The sequence below is a fragment of the Crocodylus porosus genome, unplaced genomic scaffold, assembly GCF_001723895.1.
Source record: "Crocodylus porosus isolate Cpor-Errol unplaced genomic scaffold, CroPor_comp1, whole genome shotgun sequence".
Classification (NCBI taxonomy): Eukaryota; Metazoa; Chordata; order Crocodylia; family Crocodylidae; genus Crocodylus; species Crocodylus porosus.
Window position 1 is genome coordinate 18,207,278 of NW_017728907.1, and position 18,396 is coordinate 18,225,673.

The 18,396-nt window shown below is 47.8% G+C and overlaps 1 protein-coding gene across 3 annotated transcripts in view; it reads left to right on the plus strand.

Annotated features, from left to right (window-relative positions):
- BRINP2 (BMP/retinoic acid inducible neural specific 2) overlaps nt 1-18,396 on the plus strand; it is a 55,939-nt gene that overhangs the window by 8,799 nt on the left and 28,744 nt on the right. The window contains exon 1 of one of the 3 annotated variants that reach the window (XM_019530888.1): nt 300-424. The exons of the other annotated variants lie outside the window; for them this stretch is intronic. The gene's annotated coding sequence lies outside the window, so the exon portion shown is untranslated. Of the gene's footprint in view, nt 1-299; nt 425-18,396 lie in introns of those variants that run through there. 3 annotated transcript variants of the gene reach the window in all.

Here is an 18,396-nt window from a genome sequence, read left to right on the forward strand (position 1 = left end):
TTGGGTCTGGATGGCAGTGCTCAGGCTGCTTCACTCGGGGGCCATTGGTGCAATGTCACCTTACAGAGCACATTTTGAAGTAAAAGCTGCAGAGAGAGCCTGAGCTGACCCCATGCTGTCATTGTTCATGGCGGCAATGTCTCATGTCAAGCCCCCCGATAGGAAATGTTTATGGTGCATGCACCAGGGCCAGCACACCATCTGTCACACACTGCTAGAGGACCCCAATGCATAGTGAAATTTTTGGGTTTTGCATTGTTTCCCTCCTTCTGTGAATCCTGGAGCCTCATCTCCTCAGGAGAGAAATGACCAGCTTACAGCAATGGACAGTCACATATGGTGCACTTGGCTGGATCTGTTTGTTAAGGATGCACTCCTGCTCTGGACCCAGACCTGGTGCGGATGCTACTGATTGTCTCATGAGGTGGGGCTGTGGGTCATAATCCCTGGCCGGATCAAATGCCTTGGGTTCAGTGCCATTTGGCTCAAGCAATTTTATCATATGATAGTCCTGATGGGGTTTGACTTAGCCCACTCAAGTCATCCTGAAATGGGAAGAGACAGGGCAGCCTCTTTTGCAACCTGGCCATGGGATTAGCAGAGCCCTATACAAAGCAATGTCAGAATCACTCTCCTTCCACTCCTGCTTGTAGCACTGAACTTTGCTGGACACACCCACACTTTTGGTTGCCTCCTCCCTCCTTCTTGTGAAGCCCAGAAGCCATGGGACTGGGAAGCCAGGATACCTAGCTCAGTTAGTAGAGGGGGGGTTGTCAGGAAAATGGGGAAGGGGTTTCAAATTCAAACTCTGCCAATGTTGTAGTGCAAAAGTACAAAGTCAAGCAGGATTTGTGGAAGGGAAGGCAGGGAACAGTACTGTGGCAAGGAAGTTGGGCACCTGGGGCAAAGCCCACAGCGGCAGCCCACCCTCACCCCGTGCACAGATCCAGAGGGCACAGGCCCCACCATGATTACCTAGGAGTGCATGCAGCAGCTGGAGTTGTCCTCCCCCCCTCATCCCTGTGACCCCCAAACAAGCTGCTCATGGCTCCATCCTGCAGCCCATCCCAGCTGGGTAGTGCCTGTTGGCACCCCTTGTTTCAGTACCTGGAGTGGTTGCCCTGCTTGCCCCTCCACTTGCTACAGTACTGGAAGGGAATATCCATTAGGGTACAACTGGAGGTTTTACTGACAGAGGACAGAGACCCTGCAGGGGCTGGAAGGTGGTACATGGGTATTCTTACAGTGCAGACTAACACACTCTACAGATGCCCAAATTAAGTATTCTGGGCATAAGTACAGGGGAAAATGACTCCACAGGCTCCTTGCTACTAGACCATTTCCAGTACTCAAGCTAGCACATTTGAAGCTAGTAAGGTACCTCTGCATTACAAATCAGCAGGGTAAATATACCTTATCTGGTGCATAGTCTTGAGAACACCACTGTAGACTTTTACAAGAGCAGATTGTGATCTCACCTAGAAGAGTTGTAGTTGATTCTTGGATGCGTCCCTGAACCAGTGTTTCCCCCCTGCAACCCCTGTACGTATCAGTGACCAATAAGAGATGGAACACCCACTCCATTTGCAGCAGTCTGCCAGGAGGATGCTTGGGCACTGGCACTGGGTACAGGCTAGGGCTATGATCTGTAGCCACCTGACCGTACCCCTCTCCCAAGACAGTCTTCTCTAGACAGAACTGTTTTGTTTTTACCTATGTAAGGTATAGTTTAACATGTTAAAGAGAAGAGCTGGCACGGCTAGTGGGCCAAGCAATAGAAAACCTGAGATGGTCAGTCATGCTCTCCATCATAAGGTGTCCCTGTCAGGGCAGGGACTACCATAACAGCTGATGGGTCCAAGTATGACCCAAGGACAGGTTTTCCATACCTGGATATGCTCAGTATTCTCCTTTCCCCTTCTCAGGCCCCAGTTTGACTAGATTCTTGTTTACTTTTTGGTCCACATTACCATCACCTAAGAAAAAACTCAACCCAGAGGTAGCATGGATCAGAAACCTAGATAATAAACACAGTCCATTTCCATCTATACAGCAAGTCACAGAAGTTAAAGACACACCAGGCTGGATTCTCTAGTCTCTCTCTATTGCAGTTTGGTTCCTTGTAGCATGTAAACCAAGTTTCAACTGTGCCAAGTAACTGAACACTTGAGCACCTTGGGTGGCAGTGGTACATGGAACAGTGTCAGTGCTGCTTTCTTTTAATCCCCTTTTGCCATGGGTTTGTACCCAGGGCTGGTGCCCTAGTTGCTCCTGCTTCATTAGGTTACTGAAGACTTGCATTCAGGCTGAATTTCATGAAACTTGGCCATCCCCTCTCCCTTCCTCATTGTCAGCTCATCCCTTTCGGCTTGTGCATTACATCTCTCTGCCTGGTTTTGTCAGCCAGTGCACTCTACTGTGCTGCCTACATGCCATCTGCTGGAGCTGGCAGGACCGTCTGTTCCCTGCTTTTTGGGGAGCACTGAAAGAATGGCTCCTCCTGACAGGCACCAGCACCTCCCAGGCTTCTTCTCTGTGACAGTCAGACTGCCTCTGGGGACCCCAAGGCTTGGGTTCTTAGATGACAGAATGTCAACTGGATCCTGAAGGTAATCCAGGGGCATCTTTCTGAAATACCAGCTGGGCACAGTGCTGTGGCCAAGAAGATCATAGCTGGGAACAAATAAAATCTGGAAAGTCATACACAGAGAAAGTCAAAGGAGGCTATGTAGTCAAGCTGATGTAGAACTATTATAGCTCTGTGGCCCTGATGGTTTATGCCAGCCAGTGTGGCCTGGAGCATGGAGGGATGCACACACCCCATATAAAGACTGGAAGTAACAGGCTGGGCTTAAGCAAGGGGAATTTAGAGTGACAATCAGGAACCATCTACTAATAGCCAGATCCATTAGACCATGGAATATACTCTCTAGGGAAGGAGAAGGAGCCCTATTACTAGAGTAATTGAGAGCCAGGTTAGACAGAGCACTAGAGAGCATAGCTTAGGGAACCATCCTGCCCTAGACACACCAGAAAGAGATGACCCAGTAGGTTTTTCCACCTTTAACTTCTATTATTCCTGCTGTTTGGCAGGGAGATACATGTTTGCCTGCAGGACTGGAGATCTGCTGTACACAGGCCTGCATCTAGGATGCTGAGAGACTCTTAAGTTAAAAGGATCTTGCACCCACTGGGATTAGTGGAGGCCTGCACTTCCCCTGTGTACCCTGCCCCTTATAAGAGTCAGTGTAAGGGGATGAAAATGGGGGTGGGAGGGAAGAAAGAGAGATAGAAAGAAGCCACAGCATTCTTGGCACCAGGGAAGTTCTGAGGCAGGCCGTATCATCCCAGCAGAGCCTGCCATACATCAAAGCACTGTATATATGGCTTATCAAAGGAATATCTTGCAAGGAAAAGGATTGGGAAAAAAAAATAGAGGGGGGGGGTTGAGAAAGGATCTTTTCAGCCTGTTACACTCTAAACTTGCCTCCCCTCTTGGTGTAAGGTCTCTGTGCAAGTGTTCCTATGCATAGTTGCACACATCTGTCTGGAGGTGCACGTTTTCCAGGTGTTTTAGCATTTCTTTCCCCTCATTTCATAACTCCACTCTTACTGCCCTGGACTTGATGACCTAGTCACACTAGCAAACCCAGCAGTAGAGCATGTTAGCGTGTGTTTGATGGAGGTGAAAGCAGCAGCAAAAAAACAACCCCCACAAAAAACAAATGAACAAACGAACAGTAGACACACTGAAAAGGAATTAGAGTCTACTGAAGCCAGTGGGAATCTTTCCTGGCACGTCAAGTTTTGAATCAGGACCATCATAAGATCAGACATAATCCACTAAACTTTAACCAGGCCATGATGGCACTCCAGCCACCTACAGTCTCCCTCATTTGAAATATGTGGGGGTAGCCTGGACAATACAACACATCTTTCCCCTGTCCAAGACAACACTACAACATATATACAAGCAGCGTTTTGGCTTCCTGTTAAATACTGGGCCCTGTTCTACTACAGCAGCACCTTTAGCCCTAATTTTGGATGGGTCCTCCCTTATGCTAGGTGCTATGCAAACCACATAGAATCACCCCAGAGAACTTACAAGCGAAATAGACGCTGGGTTGGAGAAAAGCTAGAGGTGAAACATCTTACCCAAGTTGCACATGGCAGTGGGGCAAATGAGAACAGGACCCAGGTGTTCCAAAGCACAGGCTAGTGCCCTAGTATAAGACTGTTATTCCTCAAAGTAGTTAGGAACTGTGACTAAACTCACTGGCATTGCACCCAGCAATTTGCCATAAACCAAGTAGGACAGCTGGATATGGGAAACAAAAAGGCCCAGGTGCCAAGGAGATTTCACACAAAGTATAGTACTGAGAAGTGCTTCTCATAAAAATTACCTCCACATTCATCATCCTTCAATGGATTCCATCTCAAGCATATTGAGATTGCAAGTAAAAAAATAAAAATAAAAATATATATACACACATATACATATATATACACACACACACACTCTGTGTTGCAAACCCACCTGAGATCATAGGGGATTTATATACGTACTTTTTCGTCCCATGATGTGCCAGAGAGCTGCAGCTTTGGAGCAGGCTCAATTAATTGAGTCTGCTCTGTACACAAGACAAGATGAACTACACTGTGCTGTGCAGTTGTATAAGTGGCAAAATGTGCATCAGCACGTGGAAAGTAGCAGCGGTGCACTTTTGAGTTAAAGCACCGTCAGTGTGTTTTATTTCAAAACTGCACCACTGACATTTTCTGCACGCCGATGCACATTTTGCCACATACACAACTGTCCACAATGCAGCACTGGGCGCTTTTCAAAGTATCTTCTGCTGGAGTGCTTGCATGTGTAAAAAGGCCCTCAGAAGCAAGTGCAGGGCTTCCATCATAAGCAGTCAGAAAGATTCTGCAGGCCATACTAAGCCACCCTATAGCCCTGGTAACCCACTGCTTACCTGTGGTATGTCCAAGTGTCACTGACTGAAGCCAAGGAAGATTTCTATTTTATGATGCCTATGGTGAAATAGAATCCAGCTTCCTTCCTCATACCGGGGTTGTCTTGGCAAGGGGAATGGGAAGAAAAGCAATGGAGATGTATATGAGGCTTTATCATCTGCCTAATCAGCCTTGAATGACCACTGGGAGTGGGTCTTTTCAGAAGGAAGGTGCTACATGGAAGAATGCACTATATTCTGGAAAACTGTTCCAGCTTTTGAACCAAAAGCCAGTGGAGCCAATTCTTTCTTCAAGGATCAGGAACAATTGTACTGTAGTCAATGGAGTCAGTGACTGGTTTTAAAGTGCATCTGGCCCAAGATTCATAAGCGAGTCCGAGGATATGCTAAGCCTTGTTTCTGGATTGCAGTGTGGCACAGGGCCACTTAGGGTGTCTATATAGTGTGCACTTAGAGGCTCCCAGACAGCTGCTCTAATTAAAATGCTGCAGTGTCACATGTATTAAGCACCCCATGTCTCAAAATGGTTGTGGAGGCACTTTAACTAAAACTCAAATGAGCTTTAGTTAAAAAAAAAAAAGTAAAAAAAGTTTCTCCATGGCAGTTTTGAAACGCAGGACACTTAATGCACATGACAGGGAGGTACACTGGAGGGTTGTAGTTAGAACGCTCCAGCAGCCTCAATTAACCAAGTCTGCTCCGACATCGCAATTAGAATGTGGAGCATGTGTATAGGCATCCTTAAGGTCTAGGTTACAGACTATGCCCCATCTTCATTTAGGGCTAGCAATACACCTGTGATCACCAGGTTGCAGTAGCTGTCATAGCCATTACTGGTAAGAGACCAGGCCCTGTACAAAACAAAAGACTAAAGACTCACTGTACAGGTCTTCAGAGCTGTATTATTACAAGAGGGGAGTGCTCAGCATGCTTAAGTCTTTAAGCCATCCTTTGTACTACTCTAAAGAGGAGCCAAAGTTCCTAGATCCATAACATGGAAGCACAGCTGTGGATTCAGTCCCTTCCAACCTGTGGGCCAAATGCTGTTGTCAAATACTTCCTAGCTTTTGGACTCCAGGCTACTGGTGGTTGTTACATTCAAGTTCTAGAAGCCAGGCTCCTGAGAGGGTGGACAGACAGCCCCGCAAAGCTCACTCTTAAAGTGTAAAGGTAGAGCTAGAATCAACCATAGACCACCCCCACAGTGCTTGAGCTACTAGACTGTCCTTTCTAGGAGCATTGCTTATCCTTGGATATGACAAGCAGAGACTCCTGGAAGGATTGGCAAAGGTGATGACTTGTGAGAAGGACAGGTGATAGGAGAGGGGAACTTTCATTTTGTAACTATCCCTCCCTTGTCCTGGAGATCTCTCTGAATTTCCACATCTCACCCATCCGATTCCACAAATGCCACAGTGCAAGATGCTTTTTGTGAATAGCAGGAATGCTATTGTATGAAAATACTTAGTAGGTGGGCTGTGGGGATACAGTCAAGAACTAAATTTCTATTCAAGCCAGGGCTTTCAACTCTAAATGAACCTTGCAGGGCCAGGGAGGTGTGAATGATCCAGCCATGGTTCTGACACCATCCAAAGCCTTTAACACAGAAAGGTGACCAAACAGCATGAATGGTTCCCGTTAAGATTCCCCTTAAATCATATGCTGCTGGAACAAAATAGATTAGCAGAGACAACAGCTAGCACTTCCTTGGCCCTATGGACATGTTAAATAGCCGAGGAGAGATTTAGGAAGAGTAACTTCTGGCACTGCTGCATGCAATGCCATGAACTGTTGCACACTCCATGTGCAGTGTTTGCAAACACGCTAATGAAAAGCTGACTTTGTTTCCCCTTGGTCCCCCACAGTCTAATTTTCAAAAGGAGCTGCCTTGATTAAGATAACTAAATAAAATAAGTGGCCAGAATTTCACAAAATTTCAGCACACTGAGGACAAGTCCAAGCATAAGCATCCCACTGGGAGCTTTTTGCTCTGGGTGGATCACTGGTCTCTCTGCCTGGCACAAATAGTGAGTATTTAGTCAGTGTTTTCCATTGCTGAAACAAGTTTGTGTCTCCACAAGGGAATTTCACCTCTCCCTAACCTTTCCCTTTCAACCCCTGGTACTGGCTGATTGCCAGCACAGAAGGTTCCCAGCTTCTCTTAGCACATAGCGTCTCAGTCCCTTGCAATCCTGCATGTGAGCAATACCCATGACAGGTCCCAATACTAGCCTTAGATGGGAAACTGAAGAATAGTCTAAGGGTATGTCTATATCACACAATGGGCTCTATGCAGAGATGCCCAGGCTAGCTTGGGTAATGGAAGCTATATAGCTTGGGTGAAGTGCCATGCTAATTAGCCTTGCTGAGAAACTGAGTATGTTAGTTTGGTTAGAGCACCACAGGAAGGTACAATACTGTTTTTGGTGCTCAAACTAGCGCAGGCATCTCTGCATAGCACTATATTGTGCCCTGTAGGCATACCCTTATTTGTCCAAGGCCACAAAGAAAAATCTGAAAGAGCACAGAATTAAACAAGCTCCCAGGATACTGCTTTACCCCCTGGAGTATCCCGCTTGCCTGTAGCACTGCAGTGGAACCCACTGGGAAGGCTAAGGAATCCCCGTGTTGATTTATATGGACACAAAGATACTAGGCCTGTCAGTCTCAGGTAGCAACTGCAGAGTCCAAGCTCAGCTTTTGAACAGGAGTCCTTCTTCACCCCGGATTTGTAGCAACTAAACTTGTTAAAGAGCTTACAGCTGTCATGATGCATCACCTAGTTAGTGGTCACTCAACTATATGCATAGCACTTAGAGGATGGCAGGAAGAGAGCCTTCTGTGACTAACATGATTGTTGAGGAGTTTGCAAACCAGCTACCCCAATACATGAGTCAGAGCAGTGAAGAGAGGGAATTGCTCCAATTGCTTTTCCGAGTAACTAAAATCCTAGGGTCGGATTTTCCTCACATACCTACTGAGGTTTACACCTCAATCAGCTGCTTTCTGCTTCTCATGGAGAGAGTGACAGAAGAATGAAGTCCTCTTCTCTAAGGAAGTCTGGCAGCCTCCAGACCTGCTTTGGTCCTGCTCACCTTAACAATAGCACCTAGTGGTTCTGCATTCCCAAAGGAGGCAACTATAGCCCCAGGGGTTGCTGGTGGAGAGTTCTCCCCACTTCTCCCACTCTCCTGAGCATCCTCTGCCTATTCCTTCCCCACAGTATTGCCCACAACCTCCATCTACCATGGAAGTTTAATGCACAAGCAGGTCACAAGCACCAACCCCTGGCTCACTGTTGAGTTTACTACAGGAAGCCAACCCTGATTGGCTCCGACATCACTTCCATCAGTCTGTTCCACTAACTCCTCGGTTGCTTAAGTCCATCTCCCCTTTCCTCCCTCCCCCCTTTCCTCCCTCCCCCCAGCTCTAAATCTGTGAACTGAAGAGACAGAGAGAGTCAGGGGTCCAGGAATGGATTCTTTCAAGCATGCTCTCCCCTGACCAGCACACACCCTTGCTGGACAGCGTCAACGTTGTGCTCTGATCCAGAGAACAGCCTTATTCCCTCAACAGTAAGGAGAGAACTCATGTTCCAACTTCCCCCTCGCTCAGCAAGAGCTTTGGTTCAGTGGATGGAGCACTCCTATTTCCTACCAAGATCAAGCTCCCACTGTCTACTTAGTGGGCACGTCTACTGTTCACTAGTGTGCCTTTAGTTTAGTACTTGCTTAACAAAGTACTAACTCTAGTTACTGCACAGTAGTGCTGGCACATGGTTTTTTGTGACACTTACTGCATATTAGCCTAATTACACTGCACAGTATGCTATTAGCGTGGTTTAACCCCCATGTTACTGCGCAGTGTTATTAGGTTAATGTGCAGTAAGCATCTCATGTAGATAAGCCCAGCGTCTCCATTTCCTTTCAATGGAAGAGATTTGAGATACCCAAGCCAGCAAGTCTCCTGGCCCTGAATCAACCTTGAGGCAGCCACAGGACTCTTGCCAGGGCTTGCATTGTGCTCTCAGACAGTCAGCACCACATACAGTTGCTTGCGTGTTTATTTCCTCCCCTTCCCTGCTGCTGAACCCTTGGGGAGAGATGATCACTGCAGTGAATTGTTTGTTACATTTTCCATTCAGCTGCCTCAGCAACACCAAGGGAGCTCAGCACACCAGGGCCCACAGGAGACGATAACTGCTCCCTGTTTGCACATGCAGAACCAACAGCAAGGGAGCAGGGTGCTGCTTCAGTCCTGGTGTGCTTATTGCACAGGCAATGGCTGCAGGGCCCTAGCACAACAGATCTTGCACTGGGACAGATGCTCTCTAGAAGTAGAGGCCCAAGGTTGCAGTTGCAGTGCACAAGATGGCCAGCTGATCTGGATGACCTGGAGGAACAATTTACTGCTCTGATTTCATGCAGGGTAGGCAAGTAGGTGCTACCTGCCCCATTCCTGCTCAGGTGGCATGTGTTCATACCTATACACTATTTGGAACCATTTAAAAAAAGGGGAACATTTCAAAAGGGCAGCAGGTGTTATGTTCTAATACAGGGGTGGGCAAGATACAGCCCGCAAGGCCCCTAAAAAAGTGTAGAAAATAAATATTTATCTGCCCCTGGCTGCCTGTCAAAGATGACTGGAACCAGGGGCAGTAGGACCCAGGGGGAGCTTGGTGGGCTCCCAAAACAGTGGGGGTGCCCGGCCCCACCCCCTAGTCGGGGCTTCTGGCCTGGGAGCACATGGCTTCCCCAGCACAGTAACCTCAGGTAAGTGGGGGGTGGGAACTGGGGCAGGGAAGGAGTGTGGGGGGGGAGGAAAAAAAGCGGCCCTCCCCCACCCCCTGGCCAGCACCCCTCACTGCAGCTGCTCGCAGCCTGCATGGGGCTGCCTGTGCCCACTCTGGACAGCCCCGCATGGGCTGCAAGCGCCTGCAGCAGGGAGTGCTGGCCATGGGGCAAGCGAGGGTCCACTTTTCCCCATGCTTAGCACCAGCTTCTTCCCTACTGGTGAGCAGGGGTCAGGGCTGTGCGCTGCCTCCGCCTGCACCATGGAGCTGGAGGGCACTGGGAGTGAGTTGTCGGGCAGCCAGCAGGAGCACAGGGCCCGCACCAGTGTCTCAGGGCCAGTGCAGGCAGGGCCCAGAGCAAGGCGGCAGGAGTGCAGGGTCCCAGCCAGCAGGGGCTCTATGGAGCCAGGCCAGATCCTCGCTCTCCCTGCTGGTGCAGCCCAACCCAGCTCCACAGACCCTTGCCAGCCTGTGCCCCATTTTGGGCCCCACTAGTGCTGGCCCTGGGACATTGGTCATCATCTATGAATCTATGAATCTATGAATCTTGGGACCGGGGGTAGGGCACCTGTCAAGGGGCAGTGCTACCCAGGTAGCCCTCGACAGCCTGCCAAAACTGGGTAAGCAGCCCTCCACCCAAAATAATTGCCTGCCCCTGTTCTAATAGTTACTGGTTGGAAGCTTGGAAGTAGCAGGACTACTCCAGCTTTAACCCTGGATGAAACAAGGTTTGTTTTGTACTAGTGTTGGCCACATAGTTAGAACATAACAGCAGCTGCCCTTTTGACACCTTTCCTTTTTGAAACTGTGCCAAATGTACCCATGTCCTTACCCAGAAATTCCATTGTTTCTTACATTTGCAGAGAAGCTGCCAGTCCAGACACACTAGAGCGGGGGGGAAACATAATAGCCCATGGGCTGGATCCAGCCTGCCAAGCAATTCTATCCAGCCTGCAGCAGGTCCCTTGGACCTGCCTGGCCCAGGCACAGGGGGTAGCCCAGGTTTTGGCACATGCAGCTGGTCATGCTGCAGAGTGAGAATGGTGCGGCAGCCAGACTCCACTTCCCAGCAGCACCCACAGCAGTGGCTCCTTCCAGCTGCCACCACTAGTATCTCCACTGCCACTAGACCCAGCCCTGTTGGCCAGGTACCCCAAGCCATCCACCCTGCACCCACTGCTGGGGTCCTTAGATAAGCAGGTGGGAGACCTACCTGGCACCCCTGCAGGCAGGGCATGCCTGACTGGGCAAATGGGATGGGGCCACAAGCAGGGAGCAAAGTCTGTCATCAGGATGGGTGGGTAGGGCCAGGATGGCAGGGTCGTGATAGAGTGGGGCTGAGGCCTGGGACACAGCCGCAATCCACTCTCTGCACATCCCTGCCTGCAGAAATGATGCCCTTTGCAGGATATGGGGAGTGTATTGTGGCTGTGCCCCAGGGCCCAGTCCCATGCTGTCACCACCCCGTGATGCCAGACCTGCCTCCCTGTCCTGCTCCTGAACACTGCTCGCTGGCCGTCTTATCCGCTCAGCCAAGCATGCTCCACCTGCAGGGATCCCAGTCAAAAAAAGAAAACAAAAAACCAAAACACAAGAAAACCACACAATCAGGTTCTGTTTCGCAAATTTCTCTCTTTCTGAAAAAGAAGGGGCAAAAATTTTGAAGATGTCTGAAATATTCATTCTGACATTTTCAAAATGAAAGTTTTATTTGGAAAATGCCAAGATGTTTTCCCTTTGACATTTTCAGATTTCTGCCTTACTTTTAAATGGCATTTTGGGTTTAATAACATTGACCTAAAAATGTAAAAGATAGCAGTTTTGAAAATCCATTGATTTTGGACTTGGAGTTATGCAAGCGAAATATCTTATTTGGGGTTCAAAATGGATTTGGGGTGGCCCAAAGCCTTTTTCATTTAAAAAGAGGCTTTAGTTCAATCAAAACTAGTCCCACCCCTTCAAAATCAGATACAGCCAGCAGACCAGAAAAATCCATTATTCATGCAGCATCCCTCAAGGATCAGGGCAGGATCATTCTCTATCCAGCCTATTTTGTTTTGACCAGACCCATTTGATATTACTCTAGCAAGAGAACATCAGTCATTTCCTTTGGGAAACGCTTACACAGCCTAGTGGATCTCATTGTTTGGCAACCTTCTGATGTCCTGCCAAAAATGACCCGGGTTAATTTCATTCCAGCACTTGGCACCATGGTGATGTACGTTATATAGAAGAGCATCCTCCTGGCCATATCTTACAAAACATTTCAGTACTCACAATCTCTGCAATACAAGGGAAATACTTGATCCTCACACTGTATTTTTCACTCAGTGGTGCACGAGCAACATATTTCTGGAATAAACCAAAATTAAAAGGAAAAAAAGAGAGAGAAAAGAAAGATACCACACGGGGTGCTGGGGGAAAGAAAGATTGAGACATGGAGAGTTTTAATTTTGCTTAAACTCAGAGTAGTTTCAAAGAACTCTAAAATGAGTCTCTCGTGTCCCCCGTTTATTGTCTTCCCGTGACTCCAACTCAAATCTTCAGTCTGGGGATAAAAAAAAAAAAGGGGGTTTCTTTAACTGCTCAGTCACTTTCCAGGATCCACAAGGGCCAGATAGTGAGCCTGTTATACCAATAAACAGTAACTCACTTTAATACCATTGGAGCTACTCCTAAAAGCTGCAGTGTTGCAGCACTAGTGGCACTGGGTAGTTTTCCCCTCCTCAAAGATCCAGCTCCTGGAATGATGTAATGAAGTTAGACTCATAGCTCTCACTTACAAAGCAATTAATTTGTAGCCCTGATAGTTGAAGAGGGAGAAGATGACCCTAGAAAACATGATCCAAGTACACCTTAAATTCTTCAGACCAGAAATTAAGCCAGACTCGTGATTCTTGAGCACTTTGGACCAGAGAACTGTAAACAAGTATTCAGATTCTGGCTCTGCATAAAGACAGGTTCTTTGACTCTTACAACCAGTAAGAAAGATGCACTCATGGGGAATTGCTGGCCAATTAGGCTAATAATACATAAGTCAGAACAGAATCCAGATAAGTCCTCTGTACTAGTAGAGATACTGGTCCCGAGAACCTAGCAAAAGTGATATTGGGAATCTGGGGGCTCCAAACTAGATGGACATCTGTTTTAGGGAAAACTTTCCATGTTACACATCAAGCACCAAGTTTTCTGTTCCTCTGCTCATGCAATGCAAGCCCTTAGCAGTCTTTATTCTCTCCTCCATCCCCCACATACCCTCCTACCCCCCAGGTGCCCTTATTAATATTTGTTGGTGCCTTGTGAAACGTGAAACTGAGAATTGCTGTAACAAAGCCTTGGGAAGTCCCCTTTAGGGTACATTTATTAAGCTGATGACCCTTCTGCTCACCCAGCCAGCATTAGCCAGGGGCCAGGGCTATAACAGCACAGGACACAATCAAGATTGAGGTGCCTTGTCAGAGCTGGGGAGCAGTGGTGTAACAGCAGAGCCAGTGGGACAGTTCAGAAGCACACTGGATGAGGGGTGGGCATGTGTATGTGCACTACAACAGCAGTGGTGGGGCAGGTCAGGATTGAGGTGCATTATTAGAGCTGGAAGGTCAGTACTGTAATAGCAGGGAGTTCATCTCAGAATAAGAGTACATTGGCAGAACCATAAGGGGCTCAGGAGTGGAACAGCAGGGGACCCATGGGTCAGAAATGAAGCATGGTGACACAGAGAAATAGAACAACGAAGGTTGTTGACGGCCATGATTGAAACTCGTTAAGAGAGTTGTGTGGGGACCCCAAATTGGAACAGCAGGGGTGTAAGAAGCTACCATTGACATGCATTAGCAGAGCTGTGTGGAGGCCCAGGTCTGGAGTAGCAGGGGGTGTTGCAGGTCATGATTGACATCCATTAGCCGAGCAGTATGAGGGCCTCACGCTAGAAGAGAAGGGCTGCTGCAGGTCATAATTGAGATGTATTATTAGAGCTGTGTGGGGGAGTGAGGACTGGCAGAGCAGTGGGGTTTCAGCTCAGGACTGAGATGCATTGGCAGAGCTGGGCCAGAGAATCTGACATAGCATCTGCTTGCTGTAAATGTTACTCATGACTCACAAGAAAGTTTACTAAACATATGGAAATAATTCTTATTATAAAGGCACCCAGATGGTTTTGATGTGGAACGTATTTTGCTAGTACAGTAGCTTCTCCCAAAAGCCTCCTGTGGCCACAATCCCCTCCCAGCCTCCAACCCTATCCTACACCTTCCCACACACTCAGACACAGGAACAGGACTTGGAAAGTATTAAGACGACAAACTGTAAACAAAACACCCTTGAATCTGATGGCTCCAATCTGTAGCCATTCTGTGCATTTTCTTTCTTAGGGCAAGGCATAACTGTATTGGTACCAAAAAAAAAATTTCCCCTGTTGCCTGCCATCCCCACAATAACAATTCATGTATAGCAGGCTCTTTCCTAAGTCTCAGTATGATATTAACTATGATTAATTATAAGCAGGAAAAGGGAGGTGAAGAGAAGAGATTTGTCCACGATCACATAAAGCAAGGACGAGAACCCAGGAGTGGCAGCCCTGTACTGCTTCCTGGCTTCTGCTGACCTCCACAGTGCTAACATGCACAGGCCAATTTGCAGTTTCTGAGCACTTACAGCGTTTATACACATGCTCCAGGAGTAGGGCAGGGGGGAGGGGGATGCTTTAATTAGAGCAGCTCTGAGAGCCACTCTAAGAAAGCACCCAGAGCATCTTGTGTATCAGCTTGAAAATGGCAAACAGGGTCATTTTAATTAAAGCTCGTTCAATTAGCTTTAGTTAAAGTACCCTGCCACCATTTTTAAGTGTGGGGATGCTGATACACAAGATGCTGGAGTCTGCTGGAGTGTGGTAGTTAGCACGCTCCAGACCTGATTATATCAAGCCTGCTCCAATATGTAATTATAGTGTGTTGGAGCAGCCTCGCTGCTGGTGTACAGGTGCCCTTATGTTTTGATATCTCCTGTCAATCAGAGTGGCTTTACCTCACAGAAAAACCCAAGCCCAGAGGCTGTTCCACATCTATTAGGTACCTCTTGCTTTGCATTTGGTTAGGCAACGCTGAAGCTATAACTAAATCACTAGGCTGGGTCACAACCAGCAGGAGAAGGCATCTTAAGAACTGGCCTCCTCTTCATCTTTGTGACAGTAGCAGCTCTCTGGACTACTGGCCCAGGGGCAGATACAATCCACAGATGGCACATTCGGTGTCTCAGTTACCAATTTTTACATCAAACATTATATTAGCCAACGAAGAGTTCAGAAGTTTTGTGCTGATGACTAAAAAGCTGAAAACAAAGAGCAATTTGAACTGTTCTTCAACTCCTGAAAAAAACCAATGAGGCAGAAAAATGCTCCATCCACAATCAAATTCTGCAGAGCAGGCAGCTTTGAACCTCATAACTCCCCAGCTTCAGCCAACCCCATCAAGTGAGCAAGGAACACCGACTCAAAGCAAAGCTCCTAGCCAGGACCCATTCTGGATGAGTCCCAAGGTCCCATCTGGAAGCCATTACCATCTGAAAAAAATTTCTTCTATCCAAGACAGAAGCAGCACAGCTCTTACTAAGTGGTCTGCTGGAGGGTCTCTGCTGGCTCACCTGGTGTCATGGGACCTGGGGGCCTTGACTGAAGATCAGCTTTGGGTCTGTTCACAGTGTTAAGTCCATCCAGGTGGATGGGAGACTGTGATCTCATTAAGGCTCGTCAAGTACCTTATCCCCGCTAAGCAAGTCTTAGACAGCCTGGATAGAGCCTGACACTACTGTAAGAGTGATCAGTCTGCCAACTGATCTTTCCCTTATTCACCCTATTCCAATTCCCCTGGGAGGCAGCAGTAGGCTCTTTGCCAACCTGGAACAGACCCGAGTTGTAAGCCCTGGGAGAAGACAATGCTAAGGAACTGATTTTCAAGTGCTCAACACCCACATTCCAAAGCACTCCACCCCCAGCAGGTCCCATAATGACTTGTGGGAGGATTTTTTTTGCCAAGCTCAGCTCCTCATATGAACCCAGTACAATAATCTCATTTTGAAGCTCTGATGCCTACAGAGGAGCTCAACTCAGCAGAAAATCTGGTTCTGATTGGAAGTGATATCCATTTCTTTAACAGTTTATTTTGTTTTCTGTCTGTTTTTTTTTTAATTTGTCTACTTGATTTGACAGCTGATGCAGTGATTGTGACAAGCTGTTCCTGTTGCTGTCACTGAACATTGTTACCTCTGCAATTGGAACCCTAGCACAGAGGAATGAACTCGGTGCTGCTATTTTAGAGCACACACACTGGATAAACCACTGATGGATTTGTCTACCAAATCCCAACCACAGGGATCCAGTCCAGGTTCTTGTCCTCCATGAGGATGTCTGCATTACCTCCCCCCTGACCCTGGGTCCAGTATGAACAAAAAAAGCTCCATGCATTTGGTCCTGTTCAGGCACAGCAGAGATTAAGGGCCTTGTCGCACATTAATTTTGGGTGGATCCTGGAGCTCTGAACCCCTGGATTGTCCACACATGAACACCTGGAACTAAATTTAAGCACACTGCAGGTAGCTTAAAGCCACACCACTCCAGGACATGTTTATGTTTCATGGTCCACTAGTGTACGGCCATTCCCCACAGATGAGCTGTCCAAGTTGCAGTCCTCCAGCATCCCAGGATGCAGTGTGTCCTCCCCCACCCTTCTGTTCTGTGTAGACAGACTCTGCACCCCCTGAACTCCACTGCCCAGGGGGTGGTTCTGGCACCAAGCCAACTCCTCCTTTGTCCCCAGGAGTGGGACTCCCACCCCCAGGGGTGCAACCCCATGCAAACAGGCTGTAGAGCACATACCAGCTACCCAGGTTGCAGGGTGGGTCCAAGAGTGGGGTCAAAGGGGTTGGGAGAGGAAACAAAAACAAGGAAAGTGTCCAGATCAGGTTCCCATGAGCTGGGGCTTGCTTCATAGGGCAGGAGCAGTAGCTCCCCCAAAAGCACCTTCCCTCACTGCTCCCACCTCTCAGCCACTGTAGCAAGTATGACCAGCACCTCTCACACCCCATTCCCAGTTTATTAAAATGGGAGACCTTCTTTAATTTGCCTGTTTATAATTTTTATTTCACCCTTTAGTGGCCAACTTCCTTCATTTCACCACCCTTCTCACCCCCACTTCCTTTCTACCTTCTCTTTCATAATTCACCCCGCCATCCCATTAACTCTCTGCCTCCCAGTTTCATGTTTCTGACCCTCCCCTCCCACTTTGTAACCCATCTCTCACACCTCTGGAGCTAAAGCAGGGATAGCAGCTTGTCTGGGCTCACTAGCCCTGTAGTGGCAGCTCACAGCTGTAGCTACTAGTCATGCCCTGCTCACCAGCAGCAAGTCACAGCTGTGCAGGTGGAAGACACTCAAAGAAGGTTTTTAGCATTGCAACTGCTCCCAATTCAAGCTAGCACTAACACCAATCTACATTTGAGCAACAAGTATAAAATGTAAGAAGCCCTAGTAGTTAGGCAAAGGAGATGGCTGCATTAGGTTTTGTGTGTGAGCACCTCTATCCTGGAGAACCTGGAAGTGTCACCAGCGAGGGGAGGTGATGCTGGTGTCAGCTCTGAGGTGCTCCTGGGGCGCTTGCTCTGGCTAATTGCTGATCTCTGGTGTGCTCATTTGAGGTTTACTTGGTCAGCAGCTGGCCCAAGGACAGAAGGAAAGTCCTAGAGATGTGGCCTATGTGTTTTGCAGGCCCTGTTAGCTTGGGGAAGTCTCCTCTGTTGGTTGTGATAGTAGAGAGGATAGCAGTAAGCAAGAGACTTTATGGACCACCCTGCTAACAGCCAGCCAGAATTACTACATCACATTGAGATGAGGACATATTCCATTTCATCACTGGGTTGGCAATGCATCACTGAATGGCAATAACACATACCAGGCCACAGGGACAATGGACTGTTCATTTGACTAGAAACCTACCCACAGCGTATCATGTTACAGGCAATGATCTGGTAGGTGGGAGTTTCATCAGGAATACTAGAGGAGTAAAGAGATCTACGTACAGCAGTTCTAGTTAGAGACACATCCAGGCAAAACCCCACTGAGATGCAGTCATGTTTGGCCAGCTTGCAGCAAGACAAAAGGGGAGGCACCCAAGCATGCTCCATTCCCTGGATTAGCCAAGTACTGTTGGGCAGAGAAACCACCTAGATCCTAGCCCATAATCAGCAACCTCCTGTGAAAGACTTAGATCAACAAAGAGGCTGATTCATGGAAACTGATGAGTCTCTTTCCACAGGGGTACTTCTTGGCATAAGAAGCCAGCAGAATGTGATGCCAGGGATAGTATTGGCAAATATCCCATACAGTTTGTTTTCAGGCCAGTAGTTCCTTATCTGATAGTCCCTTTTCAGACTTACTGAATGAAAACCCAGAGTAGTAAAAAAATATATAATCACAGGCCATACAGGAAGAAGAATTCCCTTCCCTGAATTCAACTGATTTTTTATTGGGGGGGTTGTTTGTTTTGGGGGGGGAAAATCTGTGAAGGACCAGAGGAGAATATATATATGTTCTTAGGACAACTCCAAGAAAAAGATCCCTTCTTTCAACCCCTATAT